The following is an 18,400-nucleotide window of genomic DNA, read 5'->3' on the forward strand; positions in this document are numbered from 1 at the left end:
TCTGGCCAGAACACAATTTGTTTCACACATTCCCATTCATACACAGGATTATATTACATCTGGACCAAGAAAAACTCCACTGTCCTGCACCAAGTGATGTATCTTGGCAATCCCACCTGCCAACGCTGATCACCCATATGACTGGACATAGTATCAGAAAGACGGGGCTCTTACCATTAAAAAACAAAAACTAATGTGACTCAAGAGAAGACACTTGTAATTTGTCTCTTTGAGAAAGCAGAATAAGTGCATGGCTTTCCCTCTGCCATCTGGTTTTCTGTTTAGAAGAAGCAGAGCAAACTGTCATTCAAAATCCTAGTGACTGACTTGTCTGCCTGTGAGTTATGGCTGACCCGAACTGAAGTATATTCATTTTTGTCAAATTTGTAAATGTCTCTCTAATATATGCTGACAGGCACTGAAATTGTCTGCAGCGTTGCTTCACAGTCCAACACTTTTCCATTTAACTAAATGAATAAATGTGGGTGAGTGTCATGGCGCTTCCCCTCTTGTTTCAGACGCTTTTGAATCTGCCTGGCACAACAGATGTACATTCACATTGCGAGCACTTTATTGTTCCCTTTCACAGTACATTTGCTGATGGCCAAGGCATTAGGGTTCAAACTGCAATAATTTCATTTTGGCAGCACAAACATGTTGGAACCTTTACAGATTTCACCCCCTGCTCACTTTCACATCACTGGTGAAATTCATGGTGTTTGGTTTACACTGTTTTCTATATTTCAGTCATGTTCTTAAATATATATATATCTTTAGGATTGTTACGTATATTTTGTCCTGCATTTTAAAAAAATATTATATTTGACTTTCCCAGACCCTTCACATATCCATCTTCCTGATATCATGTCTTCTGAGATATTGTCAGTCGTGATAATCAGTAGCTCCAGGTTGCTTTATAGTATGCTAGAACAGGTCTGTAGTTAGACAGGATATTGTTTCTGACAGCCCAATTCTATAGGTTGGCTTAAAATGCAGTGGCACAAATCAAACTTGCACCACGGTCTCTGAACACTGAGCCTGTTTCAGATTTCTGAAACGTAGTGCAGAACAATGTGTGTTTGACCCAGTACTGAAGAAAACCTAGTCCTTCATTTCCTGTGACTTATGGTTGCCACACCTTTGTGCTAGCTTTTGCTGCCCTTGTAATCCAGGGGAAAGTTTCCTCTGACCCTAAGTAATTTTCTTGCATGGATTCTGCACAGTATCAGCAAAAAGCAAACCCTCAGCACAATGCTGTTGCTGTGTGCAGTGAGTTGTAAGCCTCTGAACTTGTACACAGAGGACTTGTACACTTCCCTGGGGTGGGATACTGCAGTTCAGAATGATGTAAAGGGACACCTGACCATTAGGTCCAGTCGTGACCGACTCCTGGGGTTGCGGCGCTCATCTTGCTTTATTGGCCGAGGGAGCCGGCGTACAGCTTCTGGGTCATGTGGCCAGCATGACTAAGCCACTTCTGGCGAACCAGAGCAGCGCATGGAACGGCCGTTTACCTTCCCGCCGGAGCGGTACCTATTTATCTACTTGGACTTCGATGTGCTTTCGAACTGCTAGGTTGGCAGGAGCAGGGACTGAGCAACAGGAGCTCACCCGTCGTGGGGATTCAAACTGCTGACCTTCTGATCGGCAAGTCCTAGGCTCTGTGGTTTAACCCACAGCACCACCCGTGTCCTGTCAGAATGATGTGGAAATCAGCAAATCAGTTATTTCTTTGCATGGTATTTTAAAAGTTCCTATTATTCACACTTCCGGTTCTAAGAGTACCAACAAGGTTTTTTTGTTTCTTCTGAAAAACATTTCCAAGTAGTGGCTCTGCCATTGCGAGTTTGCACTTGGGAGTACCCGGACCAATGACTGGAAACATTTGTTGGATATTCTGAAAAGGCATGAAAAGTCACTCAGGCATTTCACTGCATATTGCAAGTGGATAGAAACAGAATATAGGTTTTGAGTGCATTGATGCAGAACATTAGTGGAAAAATCAGCATCGGAAGGGCGTGCCGAAACACCTAATGGATATGGCACTGCTTCTGGTGGCCCAGAACTCAGCATTCTGGTAATCTACAGACAACAATGGACTTTTTCTGGTACTTGTACAGCTGCTTGAAGATTATGATGAAGTAATGGGGGAGCAATGTAATTCTCCCTACTGTGGGAAAACCATTCAGAATAATAATAATAATAATAATAATAATAATAATAATAATTTATTTATACCCCACCCATCTGGCTGGGTCCCCCCAGCCACTCTGGGTGGCTTCCAGCAAAACACTAAAATACAATAACCTATTAAACATTAAAAGCTTCCCTAAACAGGGCTGCCTTTAGATGTCTTCTAAAAGTTTGGTAGTTATTTTTCTCTTTGACATCTGGTGGGAGGGTATTCGACAGGGCGGGCGCCACTACTGAGAAGGCCCTCTGCCTGGTTCCCTGTAACCTCACTTCTTGCAGCAAGGGAACCGCCAGAAGGCCCTCGGAGCTGGACCTCAGTGTCCAGGCTGAACGATGGGAGTGGAGATGCTCCTTCAGGTATACATCAGACAACTTTAACCAAATATTACCAAAAAAATACAGTTGCATACAAAAATATTACATTAATACATTAATAAAAACATACAGAGCAGGTTGGACAAAGCTAAGTATTACTGTGTCATACTGGATTGCATGCTTGATGTAAGTTACTCTGAGAAGATGTCGCTCACAGTGAGATGTGTTGATGAAGACAAGGGAAAGATTTGTGTAAAGAAACGCTTCGTCGGATTCAGCACAGTTCATGAACTCTTGCTTAAGACCTTGAGGGAAAACAATATTAACACTAAGTCTGGCATGGCAAAGGCTATGATAATGGTGCCAACAGAGAACAGGGAGGCGTAGTGTCAAGGCAAGGCCTCCTTACGCTGAACTGATAAGCTTCGTTCATACCCTGTGGCTGTGATTCTCTCAATCTGGTAGTTTCAGATGCAGCTTCATAATTAAATAATCCATTACCCCTTTTGGCGTGCTGCAGTGCATGTTTATGCTATTCTCTGCCTCTGTTCAATAGTGGCAGATTCTAAAAGACAATGACTTCAACCTCACCATGAAGCCACTGGGAAAGTTGTGTAGGCAGTGTGAAGCCTTTTCAATATCGAACAAAATAAGGTTATGTTGCTTCAATGGCATGTCCAAAGTCTGTTTCGGGGGCAAAATCCAGCCTGCCGGTCAATTTAATCTGGCCCCCGTGGCAGTATATGTCCTGGGCAAAAATCCTAAAAAAAAACCTTCAATCCTAAATAAAGCTCAGCAATTTTGGTCGGCCCTCACTTCATCAAATCTGGCCCTCTTTCAAAAAAGTTTGGGCACCCTTGGTTAAGCAGATGCAGATCTTTGCTATGAAGCACAATGCCCAGCGGACCAAATAACAGACTTCAAGTTCTTGATATCAATCATATTATGGTATGACAGTCTATTCCATGTGAATATTGTAAGTAAGGCTATGCAATGCCTTACAAAGGACATAGTACAGGTATAGGCAAACTCGGCCATCCAGATGTTTTGGGACTACAACTCCCACCATCCCTAGCTAACAGGACCAGTGGTAAGGGTTGATGGGAGTTGTAGTCCCAAAACATCTGGAGGGCCGAGTTTGCCTATGCCTGACATAGTAACTACTGCCTCCCCTCAGGAAGAAATGTGTGGAGTTCATTGCCTCATATAGGGTAAGTGGTTTTGCAGAGGTGGTTATTGCAACTAAAGAGCTCTCAGAAGCCCTTGATGCTGATGCCACTTTCAAGGAGCACTCACCTAAGTGTTGCAAGAAGAGGCAGTTTGAAAATGAGGGTCTGACTCTTGATGACAAGTGTGGCAGTCCAATTTTTTTTTTTTTTAATTCTACACTTTTCTCAACATTGTGTTCAAACTGAAGAGCAATCTGAGCAGCTCGAATCTCATGGGGATTTCTTGACAACCTTGAAAAGCTACTGGAAGAGACATTCGTCATCCACTGTATGGATCTACACAGATCCCTCAATGATGGCAACCACCTTGACGTAGATGGTGCAGATCTTTGTGTTGACTTAGGCCATCTCCACCACATGCTACCTTCTGAAAAAGGCTCACCACGAGATGCTCTGCGGTACATTCACGATACCCAAATTGCCGATGTCTTCCCAAATGTCTGGGCAGCATTATAAATTCTCCTGGCATTTCCAGCTCCAGTTCCTACTGCCTAGTGGAACTTCTCAAAATTGAGGCTCATCAAAATGTACTTGCGATCTACCATGATGGATGAGAGGCTCACATCATTGCTTGCCTTACCCTCTGAGAATGACGTTGCACAAAACCTTCATCTTTCCATCAAAGTTTGGAGAAGGCAAAGCTTGAAAAGCCACATTCTGAGCAGTGGCACTAGGTGACACAGCAAAACTATCACAGGCTTTACTTTTAATATGTTTTATTTTGCAGCATAAGCCTTCTTTATTTTAGAATAACCATTTTTTCAATCTTAAAAATAAAGGAAAGTTCATGGCTTTATTTTATTATTATTTATATAATGCTTATAGGTTTTTTAAAATGGTATTGGAAGTGCTAAGTGCTGGGTAATGCTTCTCAAAGTAGAGCTATGTTCATTGATTTTTACCTAGCACAAAGGACATCAAAGGGAAAATTGAAAAGGGAACACACTTTAAAGCTAATGAAGGACAATCATTTTCCTAGTTAGTACCCAAACATACAACATGGGGCGGCCAGGGAGGGAGGTTACAGACACTTGCTTTTAGTCACCAAAGTACACAGCAGACTCTACATTAAAAAAACAACAGCCACTGAACTCAGCTTGGTGCCCTCCTCAGCTTGGCACCCTGGGCTCCTGCCCATCTCACCCACCCCTAAGGCCAACCCTCAACACGCAGTCTCACACCAGCGGATTTCTGCATATTCAAGATGATTTCTGGAGCACGGGGTTTCAATGTTAGTAAGCGCCATGTCCTTTTTCCACATGTTACATTAGAAGCAGGAATTTGGAAATTTGATGCAATTCCTGCTTTTTCAATTCCTGTTCCTGTGTAATCTTCAAATTTGCTTTCAGCAACTCTACACCATGACAATAACTCTTTGCTTGATCCAAGTAAAGGCTAGCAGTGGAGTTAACATCCAGAAAACAAAATAGCTCCTTTTAGAGTGTTCCATTAAACGAAGAAATCATATTTAAAATGTTTGCTCTTAGTTTTAATGCTTTCCATTTTAAAAAGAGCAGTACAATTTCCATAGTAGCATTGCATGTCGTTGTGAGACGGATGGCTAGAAATGAAGTGGGCTCCATTTCTACTGCATGCAGAATAGCTATCTATACCGAACATTTTGGGGATATTTTTCTTTTTGCAATTGGTTAAAGCAAACACAAAATGAATTATTAGCTCCACATTAGCCAAGATTATACAAAGAATGGGAGAAAATTAACGGGTCATTAAAATAGTCTCAGACTGCATACACACCATATATTTAAAGCACATGTCTTCTCCCAAATAATCCTGTAGTTTATCCCTCACAGCACCCTTAGTCCTCATTCCCAGCATCCTTTAAAAAAACCCCACTACAGTTCCCAGGGCTCATTTGAGGAAGTAATATGTGACAGAGCTGTAATACGTTTGCATCAATCTGAACATTTATCACTGTAGGTCATGGCATAAATAATAAGGTTGATATAACTCTAATATGACAGGAGACCCTCCATGATGAAGTTGGGTGACCATGGGACAAGCCTGAGTCCAGCCTCACCTCCTGTAAGGCATTCGGGGATATCCTAACCCATCTATACCTGACCTAAAGATCAACACATGTAAATTTAATTGCCAAGTACAGGAAATTCAACTCCTCAATGGGAGCCATTCACACAATGGTGTTGTTGTTGTTTAGTCATTTAGTCATGTCCGACTCTTTGTGGCCCCATGGACCAGAGCACGCCAGGCCCTCCTGTCTTCCACTGCCTCCCGCAGTTTAGTCAAACTCACGCTGGTAGCTTCGAGAACACTATCCAACCATCTCTGTCATCCCCTTCTCCTTGTACCCTCCATCTTTCCCAACATCAGGGTCTTTTCCAGGGAGTCTTCTCTTCTCATGAGGTGGCCAAAGTATTGGAGCCTCAGCTTCACGATCTGTCCTTCCAGTGAGCTCTCAGGGATGATTTCCTTAAGAATGGATAGGTTTGATCTTCTTGCAGTCCATGGGACTCTCAAGAGTCTCCTTCAGCACGATAATTCAAAAGCCTCAATTCTTTGGCGATCAGCCTTCTTTATGGTCCAGCTCTCACTTCCATACATCACTACTGGGAAAACCATGGCTTGAACTATACAGACCTTTGTTGGCAAGGTGATGTCTCTGCTTTTTAAGATGCGGTCTAGGTTTGTCTCCCAAGAAGCAGCTTTTCTCCCAAAAAGCAGGCGTCTTTTAATTTCATGGCTGCTGTCACCATCTGCAGTGATCATGGAGGCCAAGAAAGTAAAATCTCTCACTGCCTCCATTCCTTCCCCTTCACACAATGGTAGCAGACCAAAAAAAGAGAGAGGCCAGGTTCAGTTGATGGCTTGATAAGATTGTGATCCTAGCAGTCTTTCATCTTTTGTTAAGCAAGATGGGTGAAGTGAGAACTGGCCAGGAAATTCTATGAGGAACTATAGTAACGACTCAGTTCACACACCCCTCCAATCTCCACTGGCATGCCTTGAGAAGAAGGCATAAAAAACCCTTAGATCCTAAAGTCAGTAGCTCTTCTAGCTTCAACAGAACAGAATTTACCCAGAGCCCCTCAGGACTCAGCACACTTCTGCTTTGCTTTAAGGACAGATACACTTCCTCTCCCCTCCACTTCTAGTGTGGGTTTATGCCAAAATTGTCATGTCCATGTTTCTGTAGGCTTTTAAAAATAGTCTTTCACTATTCAGATCAAGGGGGGGGGTGTGTTGTAGGAGCTTCTCCCTGGTTACTTTATATTTTTGTTATCTGAAGCATTATTTATTTGTTGATTTATTTAATATTCGATGTGAGACTTTAATGTTGTATACAGCATAAGGTTGGGGGAGAAGTGAGGTGGGGAATATATACTGTCACTTCTATTTCATATAATAAACTAAGCTTTCCTTTTTCCTTTGGCGTGAGAAGTTCTTGTGGGCATAAGGTTAACACATACTCCTAGACAAGTGTATGCTCTAACTCCAGCAAAAAATCTTAAGCCTCTCAGCAGTGTGAATATGAACTGGGTGGCGCTGTGGTCTAAACCACTGAGCCTCTTGGGCTTGCCAATCAGAAGGTTGGTGGTTCAAATCCCTGTGACGGGGTGAGCTCCCATTGCTCTGTCCCAGTTCCTGCCAACCTAGCAGTTCGAAAGCATGCCAGTGTAAGTAGATAAATAGGTACCGCTGTGGCAGGAAGGTAAACAGTGTTTCCGTGCGCTCTGGTTTCCATCACAGTGTTCCGTTGCGCCAGAAGCCGTTTAGTCATGCTGGCCACATGACCCGGAAAACTGTCTGTGGACAAAAGCCAGCTCCCTCGGCCTGAAAGTGAGATGAGCGCTGCAACCCCATAGTCGCCTTTGACTGGAAATAACCGTCCAGGGGTCCTTTACCTTTACCTTTTATATGAACTTAGATGAATGCTGGGTGCACACATGTGAGTGCAGGTATACATTTGTAACAGCCCTGCTGCCTCTTTTCCTGACCTTAATGCATTGTGCATGAAGGTCTGCAAGAGCAATTCTAACTGTGTTCAGCTAAACGGGATTAGAACACTCCCTTGATCTAGAAACCCTGATGTCACAGAGTTCTTGTTGCAAAGAGGATTCCAAGGAAATACTCCTTCAGACCTTTGCCACACGCACAAAGATCAGGAGGGGGAAGGGCTGGTACTGTGGTACAGTGGGGATGTGGGACATGTGTGCCCCCTTCACAGCCCCTACTCAGTTTAAACCTTCATGCATTCACCCAAATGCTTGGGAACAACAGACCAAAGCTTGCGTAGCGTTCACCACGAGTTAAAGAATAGATCCTAAGATGATCATAATATTGTAAATGAGGGACACAAATGGAATAGGCATTTGAAAAATGGCTTAAGGCCAAGCTGTAGAGAAGACAAATGTGAAGGATTAGAAAAAGCCACACACTTCAATGGTAAGGCTCATCACTTGTTGGAAAAGCCTGCCAAGGATTAGCATAGCAAATTTATCCTGTAGATATTCTAATCACAAAACCGTCAGTGTATTATATGACCATTTATAATACATTATTGATGAATAAGAAAATCATAATGACCCCAAGAGCCCAGTAATTAAACATTTAAATCATACTGAATATTTAACAGCAAAAAAAAAAAAAAGCCTGGTTGCACCCAAAAAGACTGACACATTTTATTATGGTGCAAACTTTTGTGGATTAGAGACCACTGCATCAGATGCATGTGAAATCACAGGGTGATTTCTTGGGAGCCGCTGGGTGAAGTCATTCACAGTTTTAGATTGCAATGTCAACTGTATAGGGATGACACACAACTCACGTTTGCACCTACTAATCCCAGAGAGGCTGTGGAACTCTTGAAAGGGTGTTTGGAAACAGTTTTAATATGAATGAAGATGAGCAAAGTGAAACTTACCTAGACGGGGCAGAAGAGGTGAAGACTGTTTACTGCTGACAAGAGACTTTAACTGGTTCTGTTGGATGAGACTGCCAGATTCTACAGCTATGCTGGCTGCCTGTTTACATCTGAGCCCAATTCAGAGTCAGTTTCATGTAGATTGTAAATAGCCCAGGGGACAATACAGAGCCCTGTGAGATCTTTTAAGCCAGTGGCCATGGGGCACAACAATACAAAGCGGGGGGGGGGGGGGGCTAATCCACTGCACAAATGACTGAACTGACTCCCGCCCCTCCAAAAAAGAATCCACCAGTTTTGGCGACTGTTTCAAAAAGAAACAAAATAGACATTTTAAACAAGTTTAAGCCTCTCTGTGGCCCAGCTCAGTGCCCAATGTCCTTGGTCATCAGACCAGTCATTTGATGAACAGGGAGGAGCGCTAGCTATGTCTCTGTGAGTATTTTGGTCCACTTTTGGCCACACCCTTCTGGCCTATGACCTCCAAAAGGTTGGCCAAGGGTGAATGGGCCCATACAGCCAAAAACTTTATCACACCTGATATAAACCAAGAAAGAAGCATTCATCCCACCGGGATAGGCTATTCACCTTGGTCTTCTTCCTGAAAAGAAACCGTATCTGTGAACTGTTGCAGGGCTGGACATCGCTGATCACTTAATAGGATCTGAATTCAGATTTGTAACCTGAGAAAATGACCATAGTTCAATAATATGAGAACACCAAGTACCGCTTCCCCCTCCCAGGCATTGTGGAGTTGTGCAAGATGTACTTGTTAGTTCTAATGACAAAAGTTGAGCAAAATGTGCCAGAGGCAAAAGCAAACATGACTTGTCTGAAATATCATGGAGAGTTTCAGTCATCTGAAATGCTTTATGATCTCTGTAAAGCCCTAGATTAAGTTATTCCAACAGCACAAGTCTACAATTCCTCAGGCACATGCCTCACTCTAAGCTCACTCCCACAGCAGCCAATTACTATGTGAAACTTCAGAGTATGTTGTTTAGACAATGCAGACTTAAAGAATCCGCAGCTAACCCAAAACAGGAAGGACCATAGAAATAATGTTTTAACTTTCCATTCACGATAATGAATGAACCTTGACATGTTATCATTTTTTAATTTACTACCACCACCACTACCACCACAGTGCTCTCAATGTGCATAAGGCTTCACAAAGAAAAAGGCAGATCCCTGTCCTGAGGAGCTTATAACCTCAAATTTTTGAGACGCTTTTCTTTCTCAGCAGCAGGAACTGGCAGTGATAATAGCGAGAATGCAGGCCACCACCCCACACACCAGTAGACTGGTCCACCCCTCCCCTTGCACACAAGGAACTCTCTCACTGTGGCTGATTCCAAAGTTTCTTCCTCTTGCTGCTGCTCAGAAGGAAAGTGCTTTGCCTTTGCAGCCTTCTCCTGTCTTGGGCATGCTGGGATGGAGGGATGCTTTGCTCCATAAAAAGGAATCAGTGGCAACGGTGTGGGGGAATAGCTTGCCAAGTGTCTGTCGCACAGCAGCTTTCAATTTGCTGCTGTGCTACAATTTCACATATATTAAGAAGTGACTTCTGAGAATGTTTGCGGCGCACTGAGTATCTTGCAGAAGCAGAAAGCAGGGAAGCAGAACGAGGATTTAGAAATAACCATTTCCCATTCTTTTTAGAAGCATGCTTTATTTTTTAAAAAACAATTATGCATTCCCCCCCTTTGCTATATGGAAGTTCTACAGGAAACTTTGGCTTGCCAAATGTTGTTGGACTCCCAACTCCCATCAGCCCCAGCCCAGTATGGCCAATGGGCAAGGAGGATGAGAGCTGTTATCCATCAGTTTATGAAGGATCACAGATTAGCAGCTCCATGTTCTACAGCAACACCAGGTGTTTTCACTCCATTCAGTTAAGAGCATTTACTATTCTGATAGCAAACCAGTGAAGGACCTCTTTGTATTTATGCTTCTTTGATGCCAGAGCCTAGGGCTTGCCGACCAGAAGGTTGGTGGTTCGAATCCCCACGACGGGTTGAGCTCCCGTTGTTCGGTCCCTGCTCCTGCCAACCAACAGTTGAAAGCACGTCAAAGTGCAAGTAGATAAATAGGTACCGCTCTGGTGGTAAGGTAAATGGCATTTCTGTGTGCTGCTCTGGTTCGCCAGAAGCAGTTTAGTCATGCTGGCCACATGACCCGGAAGCTGTCTGCGGACAAACGCTGGCTCCTCGGCCTATAGAGCAAGATGAGCGCCGCAACCCCAGAGTCGTCCACGACGGGACCTAACGGTCAGGTGTACCTTTACCTTTATGGAAGGGTCAGGAGCTTGGAATGCCCATTAACCTTCGTCTGTCATCCAGTGGACAATGTATATGACCCCTCTAAATCAGGAGTAGTCAACATGGTACCCTCCAGAGGTCATTGGGCTCCAGTTCTCATCAGCCCCAGCAACATTGCCCATGGTTAGCAATTACAGGAGTTCTTGTCTAGCAGGCATCCAGAGGACTCTTCTCTAAATGATAAGATTCAAAAATGCCTAAGTTACATATTTCAAATATATATGAAGAATGAAGATTAAGCAAGAATCCCAACCATCCTCAAAAGATAATAGCTACTGATGCTATAGGTTGTTACTTTATTTTGATCTATGATAACAAGAATTCCATTTCTAAAACTTCATAAATCATCAATACCACAAGGTGGCAGCAGAAAATTATTTTTGTAAGAATTCTGCCGTGACTGTTTCCCCCTGTTTTATTTTAACAAACATCCTGCATTTCCTCTGTTCCATGGGAAACACAATTGCTCTAGATTGAAAATGCTTCTACTTAGGCCTCCAAATTAGTCCAGAAATGTATAGGTTGCAAAAGGTTGATTCATATTATACTTTTCCCAGGCCTTAGACGGTGGAAGCAACTTCCTACATTAAACCAATCGTGTTAACTTTGTCCTGGTGCTAATGAATGTCTTTCTCAGGAATCAAAGCCGGCCATACGCATTGCCTATGGATGAGATGATAAGAGACTACCCTTAAATTTCTATGAAAGAGGTTAATATGCACAGGCTGAGTACAATGCTGCCTGCTCCTCTCTTTGCTCCTATTTTAGCCGACCTTTTAAAAGTAATTATTTTGGTATAGTTTTAATGCCATGTTTGCCTCAGACACAATAATACAGTCAAAAAGCTGGTTCAAAGGCAGCACTACATTCCCAGAAGCCTCACCACTGATGAACCCACACAAGTCAGACAACAATGCGTTCAGCAAGAACAGAGCCAGTGTTTCACAAACAAGCATTGGGAGAGCAAATGTCTTCCTCACAGAGATTGAAACTGAGAGAAAAAGGAAGGCTACAGACCAGGCAAAAGCTGATTGATGCCTTTCATTTGCTCAAGTTCCATCGCTGAAAGATCCCTGTTGATTCTGCAAAGAGTTCTTTGCCAGGCTTCCTCATCTGACTGTTTGGTGAGCATCAAAAGCTGTTGTGTTCTTTCTCCAGGAGAAGGTGGCTCAGCAAAACCATAACAATAATCACCTTTCACAGCCTGTAGTTTTGAATGTAACTTTCAAGGAGTTCTGTTTAATAATTCTACATGTATATATATATTTTCAAAATCGCAGAAGGGTTTTTTAAGGTGTTTTGTCAACCACGAAAAAGCCATCCAAACATACACAAATGGCTCTATTTACTTTTTAAAAACATCTGATTGTGCTTCCAAATTAACAGGAGCTTAGTAAGAATCTCAGCATGTGTAGTGATATTTTTAAAATAGTTGCTATCTTGTGGAAGACCTGTTATCTGAAACAAGCTATAAACACAAGCAAATCACAGAACTCTGTTGAAAGGACCTGTTCCAAAGCACAATGAAGTGAATGCCAAAATGCCAAATGATATCAGTGGGATTAGGATCAGGCCTTGAAAAGCTAGTCGGCTTTTGGTGGGGCGCAGGATAGCAGTTCCTCCAGATCTAGCTGTCCAAGCGGCAGCCTGTAAAATGAGAACTCAGCCAGCTGGCTGCTGGCCACCTCGCCTTGCTCCTAATGAGTGCTATCTGTTCGGTCCCCATGCAGCTGTTCCATCAAAATTCCCCATAAAGTTTACCCAAATGTTTCAAGCTTGTTAAGACTTTGAATGGAGCAGACCTGGCAGTCTGTATGGGAGGCTCCTGCAAAAGCTGGGATTGACATCAGCAGTTCAGCACTGTAGGGAATCACCCGGGGGGGGGGGGCGGGGGCTGGTGGACTTAAAGGAAATGGAGACAGCAATTTCAGCTTGCTGCCAGCAGTGGAGCACAAGTACAAATCACAGAAAGAGAAGTTGATGCCAGCAGCTCAAGTACTGTCTCTGCTTTGATCTGGAGGAATTGGAAAGGTTTCTCATATATATATATATATATATATATATATATATATATATTCCAAAAACAAATGGAGGAGGAAAGAACAGCCAGTGGCAGAAGGAAGCAAGATAAATAAATCTGAATATTGTGTGTGTGTGGAAGGGGGAGGGGAGGCATATAATTCTATTAATTTTAAGCATTTGATTTCTGCTATTTTGAAACTCTAAATACAAATGATCTGGAGGGAAGGTTGCCTTTCTTTCTCAACCTTCAGTGAAACGCTGGAATGTTGTGAGAATAAATGCGCTCTGAGGAACAGCATTCAAAGAGAATTCGAGAATCTACAAAGGCTTAAACAGATGTAATTTCCTCTAGGTCTGAATCACCGGCATCTAGAGACTGACATTTGCATGTCCTGCTTGCCTGTGATACTGCATGAAAAAATTAGTTTATTTGCTAAGGTATTCTGCACTGGAGCCTGAACTGGAAGTCTGATGCCCAGGCAGGCAGGCAGGCAGGCAGAAGGGTCTCAAAACGTGACAAAGAGGCAGGTGCTAAGTGATGCAGACAGAATAATCCCTCTCACACAACGCCCCCCCCCCAACAGAGTATCTGAAAAATAAGCATGCAGAAAAGGACATCTGACATTCCTATAGCTTGATGGAAGAAATAGAAATATGAGAGATGTGCACTTGTCCAAGAAAAAACCTTAGAGCCACAAGGGCAATGGAGAAGCTATTCTTGGCTAGGTTTGTTTGTTTTTACTTAACACAGAGGTTTTCAACATTTTTTAGTCCACAGCTCCCTTGATGCAGCTACATTCTTTCTGTGACACCCCCAGTTATGTCACCCCTTGCCTGCAGAGCTAGCAGCCTCTCCCCCTTTTTCAAACACCATCCCTTGTGGAGCGTTCCCTCAGCCTCCTCTCCTCTTCCCTCTCCTTGGGGGTCCTCCATGCAGCTGCAGCTGCCACCTCTGGTCACTGAGCTGCTCCCTGCTCCCAAGAGAGGTGCCTCCTCACACTGCCCCACAAGGCCTGGGAAGAAACCCCTGGTCAGCCCCAGATGCATCCTTCGCCTGGGGAGCTTATAGCCAGGGCTGCTGCAACAAACAGCTGTGCAAGCCTTTGGGAGGCAGAGATGCAAGAAAGCATCAGAGGAGGGAGGGAAGGAAGAGGGAGGGAGGCCAGTGTTGCCCGCGGCACCCCTGACCGTCATTCAAGGCACCCTAGGGTGCCACGGCACACTGGGTGAAAACTACTGACTTAACAGAAAGGGTTCTTATTTGTATTACAGCACATGCAAGAGAGGCCATATATTTTGTCTAGTGGATGTGATTCAATCCAATTTTAGCAATAGGCTCAGCCTAACCTTGGGTAGATCTATCTATCTATCTATCTATCTATCTATCTATCTATCATCTATCTGCCTGCTTCAACTCTACCCATCTATAAAAGTAGGTTTCCAGTGACCTGCCTACTTTACAGAACTGTTGCGAGGGTGGTAAGCCAGACAAAGGTTGTAAAGCAAATTACATGCTTTTACTCAGGAGTAATACATAGCTTAAATTGCTTTATATTTTGCCTTTACCACTTGCTTTACCTATACAGAAAATATATATAATATTTAAATACGTGATGATACGTTCTGATATAACCATGCAGTGATCTAGTTCTCCATTTTTTATTTGCTATTCTTCTGTGTTTGTGTTTTCAGCTGTAGGGTCTTTTGATCTGGGATCTTTTTGTTTTATTTCTGCAAAGTACCGACTATATTTCTAGGAACCGCATAATAAATGATTCATAATAACAATAATTATAATAAGACCTGATGTAGGAGTATTCAAATTTCTTCATACACAAAAACCTGTAGTCAACAGAAGTTGGTCCAATTAAAATAATTACATTGTATCTTATTCATTCTCTTGGTACCAATGTAACAGGTATTGCCTCTTCAAAGCTACATATTCTCCCTGCCAATCACTTTTTAAAGAGCCAGCTCATTTTGGTTGTGTATTCCAGATCTGAGCTATTGTCTGCGGCAGTCACTTAGGAATATATAACCTTAAAGTCATGAACAAACAAAGATGCTGAGATATTCTAATTCTAAGTCAAAAGACCATGTTCTTCATTTTGGGCTCTAATTTATTTGCAGTGATACATTCTTATTTAGTTAGATTAGGGAATTAGCACCTTCTAGCAAACTGTAAATTAGGGATTCCAGAGCAAGATCAGTGTAAGCAAAATTAATTCAGTGCAGCACTTCAGAATAATCTGTTTATGCTCTGAGGTACTCGGTTGCAAACCCTCGAAGTCAGCAGTGCACATTTACTTGCGGCATATTATATCTGAAATGTCATGTAGCAAAATGGTGGTGATGAGATTTGTGCCTGGCCATCTGAAAGGTATGCGGCAGTAGATGGATGACATGAACCCCAGTGGAATTTGAGGCTCTGCCGTCTCGTGAACCATCATCCTATGGGCTCCCAAACCTCATTCTGGCTTCTCAGCATTTTTGCTGATGCAAATGAAACCCATCTTTTCTGCAAAGGCAAAACTATTAGAACACAGTGGTGGTTACGAGGGAACAGTACACACTTTCCAATATCCTGAAGATACTAAATTGAATCAAAGCTATGTTTAGTATGCCTGTGAGTTTGGGTTTCTGAGATCCTTTAGGCACTCATTCAATTGTAAGACTCCTGAGTGCCTATGCAGTGTTTGAATTACGAATGAGCTTTTGATGATCATCTAATAAAGCCTAAAACTTAGGTCAACTTAGCTTAGTTAACTCATATAATCATAGAACTGTAGAGCTGAAAGGGACCCCAAGGGCTATCTAGTCCAACCCCCTGCGATGCAGGAATCTTAACTAAAGCAGTCCAGCTGACATTTCCCAAAACTGTGCCAGAATTTAGCTGTACGGTTCAAAATATAGAATACCTGATCGTTATTGCGGGTGCTACACAATTCTACAGATGAAAATAAAAGAGTGTGTGAAGAATTTCCAAAAGTGTATTTTCAAACTGGGCAAATTGAAAACAAAGCGGCAGATGCAATTCAACTGAAAGAAATGTAAAACCCCTAACTTTTCATTAACACTGATGGAAACTCTCGTGCCAAGTTTGGCAACGTTATCTCAAGAGGTCACAGAACAATGAGCATTCACCCTAAATTCATCCTGATTTGCTCGTGTGGTGGTTATACATCTTCACATTAATCGTTTGTTCACCCCACACTTTTCAGCACAGTTCCCTTCTGTTCTCCTAACCGCAAAAAAGGACATTTCATTTGGAAATGTGGGTGTGCTAGGCTGTCAGAAACTCTTTAATCCACTTTCATAGCGCAAACTTAAATTTCTAGCACGGCCTTGAATTCCTCCTGCAAAGTACTGAAAGTCCAGAGGCGACCTACATAAAGTCCATCTTTGTCATCTTACCATAGCCATCTTATTCTTAACAAAATGTATGGAATATATTTTAATAGTTCAAACACTGATATAAGGTTTGAGTTCAATTGCCATTGCACCCAGCAGGTATACTGTATATATATATCTATATCCAGTTCAATTTAAGCAAAGGTTGGCTACCATGCAAGCTCTAAAAGTGCTATTAACTTGGATAAAAAGGAAACAGATCCCTCAAAACATTTAATAGAGGTCAGTAAACTCTCTTCAGTAGATTTGGTTTGAGGTTGAAACACTTGTGTCCATTTGTAGTAACTCTTCACCACAGTTAACATTTGCTGCACATCACAGTGTTGCCATTTCTCTATTGGAAGCTGACTGGGCTTTTAATTTCCCCCCATTAAAGTTAATTGACATGCCTTCTGCAGTTTCTGCTGTTGTGGCAAGCAAACAATACAGCTTCACTCAGCTAATCGAGTGGAGTGGAGTCTAATGGGAAGCAAATACAAAGATATAGTTTGTCCAGTTTATCCGTAAGCTATAATGGAATGTAAATAAAATATTCATTGTGTCAAGGCATTTCAAGCAAGAGGCAAAATAAATAGCTGTGCTTTATTCTTTTTCTTTTAATGAGCATCTTCCAAATTGGATATCCATTTGGTTACAATCCCGCTGGCCAAACACAGACAAGTGAATAAGCAGATCTGACTGTTTCTGGTAGGGTGCAGATTGAATAGGCAGGGGAAATAAATTCACGTGAAGTGATGGTTTCCTGGACTACAGGAATGATCATGTGCCATGAAACCCCAGGCTCCTGCATGTGCCATATGTAAGCTCAATGTACCATGCTTGAAAACAAAGACTTGACAGCATGTAGTCTGAATTAACTTATGTGCCTACACTTGGAAATAGACTGTTTTGCTCAGCAATGCTCTTTGAAGAAGTTAAGGAAGAGGGAAAGGGCAGCATGTTGTGGCCCAAATGAAGAAGACTACAGATAAATCAGGAGGATCTGTGAAAGATAAGAAGGTGTAGAGACCTTGTAAGTCGAAGTGGATGCTGATGCACGTTTTGCTAGGGAAGGTGGTATTGTGGCTTGGCGTGGGTAAATTTAAGGAACAGTCAAGATCCATTTTAAAGGGAATTTGTGGCTGGCAATAATAATGCTGTCCTACATGGCATTGGTGCCCATTACCTAATTCCCAAAGTACAGTAGTTCCTTGTTATTGTAACATTTTTATTATGATCAAAAAGTCTTATCTTTGGCCTTCCTTATTTAAGAATTACTTAAAAAAATTAAGGTAATGACAGTATGGAGAATAAGAGAAAAATTAAAAAGTTCAATCGTGCACCAGTTAAAACATATAGTTTCCCATTGATCTCAATATTTTTTTGAGGGGTGAACTCCTGTCCTTGAGATCTTCTGACTGAGAAACATACAGGGACATACAGTTCTGAGGATGATCTCGAAATCACCTAGAAATAACTTGGGGGTGGAATAGGAGACATTTGAATAACCAGCAATTCTTTCTCACCTCGTGCAATGGCTTCTGATAGCCTGCAGAGATGAGTTGTTATACACCGCTCTCTCCAATCCGAAGATAAAACGCCTGATCCCACGGCTCTTTCAATAGGGGCACACAAAAATAGGATTCAATCAGGAATGCCCCTCTCCTCTTGGGATAAATCATTCTGAGCTTTCAGAAAGAGAACAACAGATGGCAGCACTGTCGTAATAAACATTGTCCAAAAGCACCACTCAGGCTCAAAATAATAATAATTAAGAAATACAAAAAATGGCACTTTTTTGAGAACCTGGTTCTCCCTTGCCTGCATCACATCTCATCTTTCACTTCTGTTCTTAATCCATTCTACCACTTAACAGCTGGTGACAATCAAACACAAAGTCTCATTGAATGTTCCACCATGTGCCCTTGGCAAGGAGCTGTATGGGCGACCGCTCCCCTGCAAATTCTGAGAAGCAGGTGAGGATGCCTGGACAGGAGGAAGGCACCTCCTTGGAGCTGGGCGGAGCCCCT

The sequence above is a fragment of the Podarcis pityusensis genome (assembly GCF_964106645.2).
Source record: "Podarcis pityusensis genome assembly, chromosome: 10".
Classification (NCBI taxonomy): domain Eukaryota; kingdom Metazoa; phylum Chordata; class Lepidosauria; order Squamata; family Lacertidae; genus Podarcis; species Podarcis pityusensis.